Here is a 12,717-nt window from a genome sequence, read left to right on the forward strand (position 1 = left end):
CTCCTCCTGTCGACATTCCAAAATGCCCCTCACCAAAGAGACTGAACCCCAAATTGCTCCGCATGGTTAGGCCAGTAACTGCCATGGCAGCTTAATGCCATCAATACGTGAGTGAGTGACAAATTGTAAGGGGTTTTGTGGAAAAGGCCCAAAAACCTCTTTTTAGCTCCCTCCTGCTATCTATGATCACCGATAAATGTTTTTAACACAGTCAAACTCAGAATTCAGATTTTCTCATTTTCTGACACGACTCTCTATACCCCTTCGATAGCTCAGTTGGTAGAGCGGAGGACTGTAGAGGAATAACAATAGACATCCTTAGGTCGCTGGTTCAAATCCGGCTCGAAGGAGGCATGGTTTTGGGGCAACTGTGGCTCACAAGTTAGACACTATCACCAAGCAATCACGCGGTTGGCGGTTCGATTCCTGTCGACATTCCAAAATGCCCCTCACCAAAGAGACTGAACCCCAAATTGCTCCGCATGGTTAGGCCAGTAACTGCCATGGCAGCTCAATGCCATCAATACGTGAGTGAGTGACAAATTGTAAGGTATTTTGTGGAAAAGGCCCCAAAACCTCTTTTTAGCTCCCTCCTGCTATCTATGATCAGCGATAATTGTTTTTAACACAGTCAAACTCAGAATTCAGATTTTCTCATTTTCTGACACGACTCTCTATACCCCTTCGATAGCTCAGTTGGTAGAGCGGAGGACTGTAGAGGAATAACAATAGACATCCTTAGGTCGCTGGTTCAAATCCGGCTCGAAGGAGGCATGGTTTTGGGGCAACTGTGGCTCACAAGTTAGACACTATCACCAAGCAATCACGCGGTTGGCGGTTCGATTCCCGCCTCCTCCTGTCGACATTCCAAAATGCCCCTCACCAAAGAGACTGAACCCCAAATTGCTCCGCATGGTTAGGCCAGTAACTGCCATGGCAGCTCAATGCCATCAATACGTGAGTGAGTGACAAATTGTAAGGGATTTTGTGGAAAGGCCCAAAAACCTCTTTTTAGCTCCCTCCTGCTATCTATGATCAGTGATAATTGTTTTTAACACAGTCAAACTCAGAATTCAGATTTTCTCATTTTCTGACACGACTCTCTATACCCCTTCGATAGCTCAGTTGGTAGAGCGGAGGACTGTAGAGGAATAACAATAGATATCCTTAGGTCGCTGGTTCAAATCCGGCTCGAAGGAGGCATGGTTTTGGGGCAACTGTGGCTCACAAGTTAGAGACTATCACCAAGCGATCACGCGGTTGGCGGTTCGATTCCTGTCGACATTCCAAAATGCCCCTCACCAAAGAGACTGAACCCCAAATTGCTCCGCATGGTTAGGCCAGTAACTGCCATGGCAGCTCAATGCCATCAATACGTAAGTGAGTGACAAATTGTAAGGGATTTTGTGGAAAAGGCCCAAAAACCTCTTTTTAGCTCCCTCCTGCTATCTATGATCACCGATAATTGTTTTTAACACAGTCAAACTCAGGATTCAGATTTTCTCATTTTCTGACACAACTCTCTATACCCCTTCGATAGCTCAGTTGGTAGAGCGGAGGACTGTAGAGGAATAACAATAGACATCCTTAGGTCGCTGGTTCAAATCCGGCTCGAAGGAGGCATGGTTTTGGGGCAACTGTGGCTCACAAGTTAGACACTATCACCAAGCAATCACGCGGTTGGCGGTTCGATTCCCGCCTCCTCCTGTCGACATTCCAAAATGCCCCTCACCAAAGAGACTGAACCCCAAATTGCTCCGCATGGTTAGGCCAGTAACTGCCATGGCAGCTCAATGCCATCAATACGTGAGTGAGTGACAAATTGTAAGGGATTTTGTGGAAAAGGCCCAAAAACCTCTTTTTAGCTCCCTCCTGCTATCTATGATCAGCGATAATTGTTTTTAACACAGTCAAACTCAGAATTCAGATTTTCTCATTTTCTGACACGACTCTCTATACCCCTTCGATAGCTCAGTTGGTAGAGCGGAGGACTGTAGAGGAATAACAATAGACATCCTTAGGTCGCTGGTTCAAATCCGGCTCGAAGGAGGCATGGTTTTGGGTCAACTGTGGCTCACAAGTTAGACACTATCACCAAGCAATCACGCGGTTGGCGGTTCGATTCCCGCCTCCTCCTGTCGACATTCCAAAATGCCCCTCACCAAAGAGACTGAACCCCAAATTGCTCCGCATGGTTAGGCCAGTAACTGCCATGGCAGCTCAATGCCATCAATACGTGAGTGAGTGACAAATTGTAAGGGATTTTGTGGAAAAGGCCCAAAAACCTCTTTTTAGCTCCCTCCTGCTATCTATGATCAGCGATAATTGTTTTTAACACAGTCAAACTGAGAATTCAGATTTTCTCATTTTCTGACATGACTCTCTATACCCCTTCGATAGCTCAGTTGGTAGAGCGGAGGACTGTAGAGGAATAACAATAGACATCCTTAGGTCGCTGGTTCAAATCCGGCTCGAAGGAGGCATGGTTTTGGGGCAACTGTGGCTCACAAGTTAGACACTATCACCAAGCGATCACGCGGTTGGCGGTTCGATTCCTGTCGACATTCCAAAATGCCCCTCACCAAAGAGACTGAACCCCAAATTGCTCCGCATGGTTAGGCCAGTATCTGCCATGGCAGCTCAATGCCATCAATACGTGAGTGAGTGACAAATTGTAAGGGATTTTGTGGAAAAGGCCCAAAAACCTCTTTTTAGCTCCCTCCTGCTATCTATGATCAGCGATAATTGTTTTTAACACAGTCAAACTCAGAATTCAGATTTTCTCATTTTCTGACACGACTCTCTATACCCCTTCGATAGCTCAGTTGGTAGAGCGGAGGACTGTAGAGGAATAACAATAGACATCCTTAGGTCGCTGGTTCAAATCCGGCTCGAAGGAGGCATGGTTTTGGGGCAACTGTGGCTCACAAGTTAGACACTATCACCAAGCAATCACACGGTTGGTGGTTCGATTCCTGTCGACATTCCAAAATGCCCCTCACCAAAGAGACTGAACCCCAAATTGCTCCGCATGGTTAGGCCAGTAACTGCCATGGCAGCTCAATGCCATCAATACGTGAGTGAGTGACAAATTGTAAGGGATTTTGTGGAAAAGGCCCAAAAACCTCTTTTTAGCTCCCTCCTGCTATCTATGATCAGCGATAAATGTTTTTAACACAGTCAAACTCAGGATTCAGATTTTCTCATTTTCTGACACGACTCTCTATACCCCTTCGATAGCTCAGTTGGTAGAGCGGAGGACTGTAGAGGAATAACAATAGACATCCTTAGGTCGCTGGTTCAAATCCGGCTCGAAGGAGGCATGGTTTTGGGGCAACTGTGGCTCACAAGTTAGACACTATCACCAAGCAATCACGCGGTTGGCGGTTCGATTCCTGTCGACATTCCAAAATGCCCCTCACCAAAGAGACTGAACCCCAAATTGCTCCGCGTGGTTAGGCCAGTAACTGCCATGGCAGCTCAATGCCATCAATACGTGAGTGAGTGACAAATTGTAAGGGATTTTGTGGGAAAGGCCCAAAAACCTCTTTTTAGCTCCCTCCTGCTATCTATGATCACCGATAATTGTTTTTAACACAGTCAAACTCAGAATTCAGATTTTCTCATTTTCTGACACAGCTCTCTATACCCCTTCGATAGCTCAATTGGTAGAGCGGAGGACTGTAGAGGAATAACAATAGACATCCTTCGGTCGCTGGTTCAAATCCGGCTCGAAGGAGGCATGGTTTTGGGGCAACTGTGGCTCACAAGTTAGACACTATCACCAAGCGATCACGCGGTTGGCGGTTCGATTCCCGCCTCCTCCTGTCGACATTCCAAAATGCCCCTCACCAAAGAGACTGAACCCCAAATTGCTCCGCATGGTTAGGCCAGTAACTGCCATGGCAGCTCAATGCCATCAATACGTGAGTGAGTGACAAATTGTAAGGGATTTTGTGGAAAAGGCCCAAAAACCTCTTTTTAGCTCCCTCCTGCTATCTATGATCAGCGGTAATTGTTTTTAACACAGTCAAACTCAGAATTCAGATTTTCTCATTTTCTGACAATACTCTCTATACCCCTTCGATAGCTCAGTTGGTAGAGCGGAGGACTGTAGAGGAATAACAATAGACATCCTTAGGTCGCTGGTTCAAATCCGGCTCGAAGGAGGCATGGTTTTGGGGCAACTGTGGCTCACAAGTTAGACACTATCACCAAGCAATCACGCGGTTGGCGGTTCGATTCCTGTCGACATTCCAAAATGCCCCTCACCAAAGAGACTGAACCCCAAATTGCTCCGCATGGTTAGGCCAGTAACTGCCATGGCAGCTCAATGCCATCAATACGTGAGTGAGTGACAAATTGTAAGGGATTTTGTGGAAAAGGCCCAAAAACCTCTTTTTAGCTCCCTCCTGCTATCTATGATCACCGATAATTGTTTTTAACACAGTCAAACTCAGAATTCAGATTTTCTCATTTTCTGACACAGCTCTCTATACCCCTTCGATAGCTCAGTTGGTAGAGTGGAGGACTGTAGAGGAATAACAATAGACATCCTTAGGTCGCTGGTTCAAATCCGGCTCGATTTGGTTTTGGGGCAACTGTGGCTCACAAGTTAGATACTATCACCAAGCAATCACGCGGTTGGCGGTTGGCGTTTCGATTCCAAAATGCCCCTCACCAAACAGACTGAACCCCAAATTGCTCCGCATGGTTAGGCCAGTAACTGCCATGGCAGCTCAATGCCATCAATACGTGAGTGAGTGACAAATTGTAAGGGATTTTGTGGAAAAGGCCCAAAAACCTCTTTTTAGCTCCCTCCTGCTATCTATGATCAGCGATAATTGTTTTTAACACAGTCAAACTCAGACTTCAGATTTTCTCATTTTCTGACACAACTCTCTATACCCCTTCGATAGCTCAGTTGGTAGAGCGGAGGACTGTAGAGGAATAACAATACACATCCTTAGGTCGCTGGTTCAAATCCGGCTCGAAGGAGTCATAGTTTTAGGGCAACTGTGGCTCACAAGTTAGACACTATCACCAAGCAATCACACGGTTGGCGGTTCGATTCCGCAACTGTGGCTCACAAGTTAGACACTATCACCAAGCAATCACACGGTTGGCGGTTCGATTCCCGCCTCCTCCTGTCGACATTCCAAAATGCCCCTCACCAAAGAGACTGAACCCCAAATTGCTCCGCATGGTTAGGCCAGTAACTGCCATGGCAGCTCAATGCCATCAATACGTGAGTGAGAGACATATTTTAAGGGAAAAAGGTCTAAAGACCTCGTTTAGCTCCCTCCTACTCTCTGTGACCACTGATAACAGATTTTAACACAGCGAAATACACTATTTACTTTTTGTCATTTACGGACGCCACAATGTGTAGCCCTTCGATAGCTCAGTTGGTAGAGCGGAGGACTGTAGAGGAGTAACAATAGACATCCTTAGGTCGCTGGTTCAAATCCGGCTCGAAGGAGGCATGGTTTTGGGTCAACTGTGGCTCACAAGTTAGACACTATCACCAAGCAATCACGCGGTTGGCGGTTCGATTCCCGCCTCCTCCTGTCGACATTCCAAAATGCCCCTCACCAAACAGACTGAACCCCAAATTGCTCCGCATGGTTAGGCCAGTAACTGCCATGGCAGCTCAATGCCATCAATACGTGAGTGAGTGACAAATTGTAAGGGATTTTGTGGAAAAGGCCCAAAAACCTCTTTTTAGCTCCCTCCTGCCATCTATGATCACCGATAACTGTTTTTAACACATTCAAACTCAGAATTCAGATTTTTTCATTTTCTGACACGACTCTATACCCCTTCGATAGCTCAGTTGGTAGAGCGGAGGACTGTCAAGGGATAACAATAGACATCCTTAGGTCGCTCGTTCAAATCTGGCTTGACGGCAGTATGGTTTTGGGGCAACTGTGGCTCACAAGTTAGACCCTATCACCAAGCAATCACTCGGTTGGTTGTTCGATTTCTGCCTCCTCCTGTCAACATTCTAAAGTGCCCCTCATCCTCGTCTTACAAGTTCTTCTCTACATTTTACACGCTGTACTGTCTCTGTGTTAAGGATGTATAAATAAATAGAGGCTTGTCTGTACACCAGGTAATGCATTTGATAAAGCTAGTGCCCTGTATGGTAGCTCACAGCAGCCAGTGTGTGCTCTGCAATGCTATATTGAGACATTGATTAAATTGCTATTATTGACCATCTGACCACACCTGTATTGTATGAGCGACAATATTGACATTTAAAATAACAGAGTGGGTTAGATTTAACTTTAATGCCTCAAAGCCCCCGACAAGACTTTCGATATCATTTTCAAAAAATGTCCATATTAAGGTGAGAAAAATGCCAAAATGCAGACAAAAATATGCTTTTACAAATAAAGTTGGCTTAGCGTGGATATACTTGTAAGATTCTTTACCCCCAGTTGAACAGATAAAATTTCCATGTCTTATTGTGCTCGCAGCATTTATGTTAAAATGTAAAATAAATGCTTTGTCATTATGGCTACATAAAAAATAACAGGATCAATGAAAAAGAAAACCTATAGTTTGTCTTGTAGACATCTCCATTACTCCTGATATTCTTCTTGTGTCCAGGCCTCCTGTTGAGAATCCTGTAGTAATAAACATGACACAGAGATAATCACACTCCTCACACACATATATACACACATACACCTGTGCGTAAGTCAGTATTCAAAAAACAAATATAAACCTGCTTTTTCCAAGATGTGGAAGCTTTTGTATCTTTGTCTATCTCTTCCTCTCTTCTCCTGTTTCAGTGTGTGTCAGTGTCTTGTGTATGCTAGTCTATTTATGTGAACATGTGACAATCCTGGTTCTGAGGCATTGCACTGCGAGACCCTGACTTCCATATTGTGTTACATCCGTGTTACAAGGGCAAGAATGACTATAGCTCACTCTGGTGCAACACATTTAATTTCTGTTGGAAATATGAAAATACAGTTAAGGTCAGAAGCGCTCTCTGTCTTGTGCATACTTGAACTAATTCATCACATACTGACGACTTCTTAGACTCTACTTGTTTGTATCCTTTCTACTTGTTGCCTTATTCCTTTACACCAATCAAATATAACTAATAATAATAAACATTTAAAGGCCGTTGACAAATCATACAAAATGCCATAAACACACATTACTATGTATAATAATCTGAATCATTTTATCATAGGTTTTCCCTCCTGGATATCCTAGGTAAGTGCTCAGTCAAATTTCTTTCTTTCACACGGATTACAGGTAAGTGACAGGTAATTAATCATTTAGCTGTAGAGTTACTCTCCTTTCAGGTATAGACAGGTAAGCAACGGACAACTATACTTTACATGAAAACACTAGGTAAGCAATAGGTAAATATTTAACATTGCTCTAGTATGTGTAACAGTATGAACTTGTCTTGTCTTAGTACCACTTTTGAACCTCTATGAGTCATGCTTACATGAACTAAAATTATCTAACAGTATTTTATTTCAAAAGCATCAGTCACTGTAATACTCTTCCCAGTGTACTTGCAGAAATGACAAAAAAAGCATCAAAAGTGAAAACTGTGTGAATTCTAATTTTGAAAATGTCATACCATGAAACGCATTTTTGACCCAATTACTTTGAAGGGATAGCACAGGAATAACATAGGCTGTAACATTAGCATGCTAGCAACGATTAGCATTAGCATATCAATCCATGTCACATTAGCTCTCCAGCCCGCGTGACAAATGCTCACTGCTAAATTACGTTGCTATAAACATTCCCTCAATTTAGCCGTACTTCACACGGTTTATTACCAAACATAAATCTCTAAAACATACTCTCTGTCAATTCATTTAGCTGACTTTAGCTCACACAGCAAAGTACCAGACTGTCTTATAGTTTAGCTAGCGGCATTACTTTGATCAGCACCTGCTATTTTAACCACAGGAAAAGCGCGGCAAAACTCCCTTCTGGCTGTGCTCAAATTCAATGTTTCTGCATGTTACAGGTAAGAACTAAGGCTTTACTCAGGTGTATTAATATTTCTATTACCTGGGTTCTGTTTACAGTCAGTTAACCTGTTGGAAATATAAAAATACAGTTGAGGTCAGAAGCACTCTCTGTTTCATGCATACTTGAACTCATTAATCACGTACTGATGACTTTTTCTACTCTACTGGCGTAAGCTACTGATGCCCCAGTATAATGCGTAGAGCGCTCTCTGCTGACAATGCTGTGCTTAGCTGTAATAAAATTACCACACATTCCAACCAACAGATGGTAGGCTTTGGGCATCACCAGCTGTTCTTGGGTAGAGGTTCTGCAGCACAGGACACCATCTTCATCTACCTGGATCTTTAGCCATTGTTTCAGTAGTGTGGCTACAGAGAAGACTTTGGATAGGATTTCATCCTTCTCCTGAGCCTTGCAAATTTGCACTGGAGTGAGAGGTTGGCTGGTCCCACAGTCTTTCACTAGGCCCAAGGGGCTGGTGTGGACCACTCCAACGGCGTGACATGGGTCTCTCCTTTCCACTGTCACGGTCTTCATGGATACTCTGATTTCCTCTTGACTGTCCTCAGCAGTACACTTGATCATGTAGTCCAAGACAGCCCATCAGCATCTGAGTTTTTCCCAGGACGATAGCATATGGTGAAATTATAGTCGGTAAACTCCGTCACCCATCTGTGCCCCATGGCATTGTGTTTTGCAGTAGTGAGCACATATGTCAGTGGGTTGTTATGTGTTAACACAACAAATGATGAAGCATGGTACAAATAATCACAGAAACATTCACAGATGGCTCACTTTAACACTAAAAACTCTAGCTTGCTGGAGTAAAGATGGCACCTCTTTTCAGGAGCTCACTGTTATCCATCTCACTGAAGGTTGAGGAAGGTTTGGCTCTTTATTAAGGAGGGGGTTTAGGGTGATGATACCTCTTTCGCCTCCTGCTGGCTGGCTCACCAAAATATGTTATACGGACAAGAATGATGCTTAGCTCACAATGGTGCAACACATTTAATTTCTGTTAGAAATATGAAAATAAAGTTGAGGTCAGAAGGGCTCTCTGTCTCGTGCATACTTGAACTCACTCATCACGTACTGATCACTTCTACTGGCGTTAGCTGCCGATGCCCCAGTATAATGCATAGAGTGCCCTCTGCTGACAATGCTGTGCTTAGCAGGAATAAAATAACCGCACATCCCAGTAAAATCTAATAACAGAATAATACAGGTAAGGGACAAAGTAATTATATTATGTTTTTAAGACCTCAGCTTTCACTGAATTCAAAAGTTATGGTGGGGGGCTAATATTTTTCTTTTCAAACACTCACTCCCATGTCTACTTTTCATCGCCTTCAGATACACCCCAACTACAAAATAGAAAAGGCACTTTTTTTAGTTATGATCTTTATTATTATTTAGTTAGCAGCTGATTGCCTTTGTCAGAAATCTGTCCTATGGGCTCCAGCTGAAAAGAGTAACAGTTTACTTTTGAATTACAACTTGTTTATGTGAAGATGTGGATGACTTTACTGAAACACAATTGATTTAATAAAGTCAAGTCTTAATTATAAACAGGATTAATATTACAAATCTCCTTCATTTCAGTAATCAGATTTATATTAATACACCTGCTGTGTTGACCCTGGCTTAAATACCTTTTTTAATGTGGACAATTTTACTTGTCATAACAGTAATAGCACAGGTGTAACTAATAACATGAATGTTTGCTCCGTTCAGTTAAGCCCTGACAGTGAGCCAGCATGAGCAATAGCAGCACCCTGGCATATTACACCTAAATGCACTGCATCCATAATTAATGTTATTAACTACACCTGTGCTGGACAAGTCAGAATGAACAATATGAGAAAAAGTCTGTGTTGTAAGTGCTGTCTTACTGTATGTAGTGGTTCTCACAACAGCTACATGAAAGCAGTGACTATAGACAGAGAAATAAACCAGTGTATACTTCATAAACTTTGCTTTTGCAGGAACTTGGTTATTGGTCTGCTAGTTATGATGTCCTTCACTGATGCATAGAGTAGAATTGCTAAGATGTGGTAGGTGTGGCCTATGAGTGGCACGCTGGCCAGTGCACATGTTAATTATAAATGCTCACAACAGTGTAAACACTATCATAAATTATAGTTGTGATGAATGATGTACTGTATATCAAATCAAGGTTTTTTTAATCAAATCAGTCATTACTTTATCAAATCAAGTTATACATGACACATTGACACGACACATTAATTATACTTTCATTAAGTGTATCCATTTTGTAAGATCTACCGCTCATACTATTTGTTCATAATGTAATTTTAAATCCTGTCTTTGACTATTGACACATCAACAACCCTCACATCAAATAGAATCTCAAGCCAAAAGAAAACTAGAAGAGGCATAGAAACCAAAGTGAAGTCAGCCTTCGAAGATAGATCGTAAATGTTTGGAAACACACCCTCTGAAGTATTTATGTTATAAATAATAGGGGCAATAAAGAGGTAATGATGTGATTTAAGGTATGACGAATTGCAGAATGAACTGTACCAAATGGAAGGTTGTGATTAAAAACTGTATATGGCCAATTTTCTTTAGGCAGAGGCCAAGTTGTGATTAAACAACGGCTGTTTTGAATTTTAATACTGAAATACTTACTTCATGATTTTATCTAAATTCATTTCTGGAAACCGGTGTTGTTTCTAACATGAAGCAGAAGCTCTATAAAGGTTATATTTTATTTAGAGTAAAACTAGCTAACCTTGTTTTGAAAAGCCCTATAATTTTTTACGATCATGAATAATATTATCGGTTCATATGCAATTCATTAAATATAAACAGAAACTGAAACGCCAACACAATCTGCATTGTGATTGGTTGCAGCAAGGCCTGAGTGTGGTTGGCTGGGAGCCAGTGTGATTGACAGCCCTACCTGGGTGGTAGGAGGCAGTGACAGCTTTGTCGCTGTGGAAACAAACACAGCAAGCCAGCCAGCCAATCAGAGTTCAGCGAGCGCCTCAGGGATTCATCTAACACATGCTGAAGATTTCCTCAAGACCAAAACACACATAAACCCACACACATATTCTTCTATGTGCTGTGCTGCTTTTTTGGATATATGAGTGTATATGTGCTAAAGTTTATTTGTGTGCATATCAGTGTGTGTGTACGTCTGTTCATGTGTGTTGAGTTAATGTGTGTGTTCTCCCCGTGTGGTGTGGTCTTCTGTCGACACCGTCTCTGGGTCGTTGACGTAGTTGTCATGGGAGAGTGCTCCCTGGGCCTGTGCACACACATATACACTCACACACATGAACACGCACACACCGGGGGACAGGGGTCAGCTTGCATTAAAAGACCAAATAAACGAAGCTTTCCACACCACCAACCCACCGCAGACAAGACAAGCAGACAGAGAACGAGAAAGAGACAGGAGAAAATGTGTGTGTGTGTGTGTGTGTGTGTTTGTGGAGGTGGAAGAGCTGTAGAAGGAAATATCTTTCATTTCTTGGAGAAACAGGTTGATGCAGTGTGTAAGCAGACTGTTCCTCACCTGGAGGACTTGAGGTCAATTTCACCTGCATTGCTGAAGGGCCCTTGAGCCAGGCATTATATCCTAACCAGTTCCAGGAGTGTCATTCTGTAGTTTACGTGACCTTTGACCTTGCTGCAAGGACAGTAGTTCACCACAGAGAAGCATTATGTGTAAATGAACATTAGTACAACGTGTCTGTCATTTAGTTGAAGCATATTGTCTCTATATATAAAAAAATCATATATTGGAGTGTCTAAGCCTGTCTTTCCTTTGGCTGCGCTGTGCTGCTGTTCCCTCAGTCTGCCTGTACGATCACTCTCTGTACAAGGCATGACCCTAAAGCTGTATATATGTTTTAGAGCCTTTGTTTGCATGCATGCATCTGTGTGCATGTATGTGCCAGTGTGTTGATCAAGTGGTCTCTCCCTCTGTGTGTTTTGTGGAGCAAGGAGAATCAGAAAACAGAAGACATATATAATTTGTACAGTATCTCATATTTAAATGTTTTATTCTGAGTTTGTTGTCTCACTTGTTCCTTACACTACAACCTTTCTCCTTTACTTCTTTTTCCATGTCAGCCATCTTCCTCTCCCCCTGTCACTTTTCCTGTCACTCTCTTTCTCCTTTTTTCTCTGTGTATTTATCTTTCTTTCCGCTTTCATTTTGCTTGCTTTATCACATCTCCTTTCAGCTCCTCTGTCTTTATTCCTTTTTCTGTTTATTTCATTCTTTCTCCCTCTTCTTCTCTGTTTATGTGTCCTTCCCCCATGTCTGTCCTTTTTTCTCTGTCCTTCTTGCTCTCTTGTCTCTTTCTCTCCCTCTCTGGCCATCATAAATCACTCTCTTGTTGGCTGTTGAAGTGTGAGGAATGGCAGATCTGATGGTTTCTCACAGCTGTTGCAGGCTTTCCCAGGTTCACCTCACCGCACTGCCCTCTGTGGTCCTGGCTTTCAGACCTGCAGGCAAAATATACAAAACATGAATAGGTTTTTAAATATTTGAACTGCTTTGATGTGTGCTTGATTTATCTTGCTGAATAGTCCAACAATTGAACATATCTTGTGCAAAAATAAGATAAATCAGGCGCTGCTTTTTAAGCAAACAAGTCAAACTATTGCTTCATTTGGCTCTACTGGGTTTATGAAACATTTTATAATTCTAAATTAAAGGTA

General features: G+C 42.5%; 1 protein-coding gene and 11 non-coding genes across 14 annotated transcripts in view; all 12 read left to right on the forward strand.

The window, feature by feature from the left end:
- Positions 1-12,717, forward strand: part of LOC122999337 (hormonally up-regulated neu tumor-associated kinase homolog A) — a 124,250-nt gene that overhangs the window by 47,583 nt on the left and 63,950 nt on the right. The window lies entirely within an intron of this gene.
- Positions 262-350, forward strand: trnay-gua. Its single transcript is given in 2 exon segments — positions 262-298; positions 315-350. It is a non-coding gene; the product is annotated as a tRNA-Tyr (tRNA).
- Positions 682-770, forward strand: trnay-gua. Its single transcript is given in 2 exon segments — positions 682-718; positions 735-770. It is a non-coding gene; the product is annotated as a tRNA-Tyr (tRNA).
- trnay-gua lies at positions 1,111-1,199 on the forward strand. Its single transcript is given in 2 exon segments — positions 1,111-1,147; positions 1,164-1,199. It is a non-coding gene; the product is annotated as a tRNA-Tyr (tRNA).
- Positions 1,531-1,619, forward strand: trnay-gua. The gene is given in 2 exon segments: positions 1,531-1,567; positions 1,584-1,619. It is a non-coding gene; the product is annotated as a tRNA-Tyr (tRNA).
- trnay-gua lies at positions 1,961-2,049 on the forward strand. Its single transcript is given in 2 exon segments — positions 1,961-1,997; positions 2,014-2,049. It is a non-coding gene; the product is annotated as a tRNA-Tyr (tRNA).
- On the forward strand, positions 2,391-2,479 carry trnay-gua. Its single transcript is given in 2 exon segments — positions 2,391-2,427; positions 2,444-2,479. It is a non-coding gene; the product is annotated as a tRNA-Tyr (tRNA).
- On the forward strand, positions 2,811-2,899 carry trnay-gua. The gene is given in 2 exon segments: positions 2,811-2,847; positions 2,864-2,899. It is a non-coding gene; the product is annotated as a tRNA-Tyr (tRNA).
- On the forward strand, positions 3,231-3,319 carry trnay-gua. The gene is given in 2 exon segments: positions 3,231-3,267; positions 3,284-3,319. It is a non-coding gene; the product is annotated as a tRNA-Tyr (tRNA).
- On the forward strand, positions 4,081-4,169 carry trnay-gua. Its single transcript is given in 2 exon segments — positions 4,081-4,117; positions 4,134-4,169. It is a non-coding gene; the product is annotated as a tRNA-Tyr (tRNA).
- On the forward strand, positions 4,910-4,998 carry trnay-gua. Its single transcript is given in 2 exon segments — positions 4,910-4,946; positions 4,963-4,998. It is a non-coding gene; the product is annotated as a tRNA-Tyr (tRNA).
- trnay-gua lies at positions 5,394-5,482 on the forward strand. The gene is given in 2 exon segments: positions 5,394-5,430; positions 5,447-5,482. It is a non-coding gene; the product is annotated as a tRNA-Tyr (tRNA).

Source organism: Thunnus albacares, chromosome 16 (assembly GCF_914725855.1).
Source record: "Thunnus albacares chromosome 16, fThuAlb1.1, whole genome shotgun sequence".
Lineage (NCBI taxonomy): Eukaryota > Metazoa > Chordata > Actinopteri > Scombriformes > Scombridae > Thunnus > Thunnus albacares.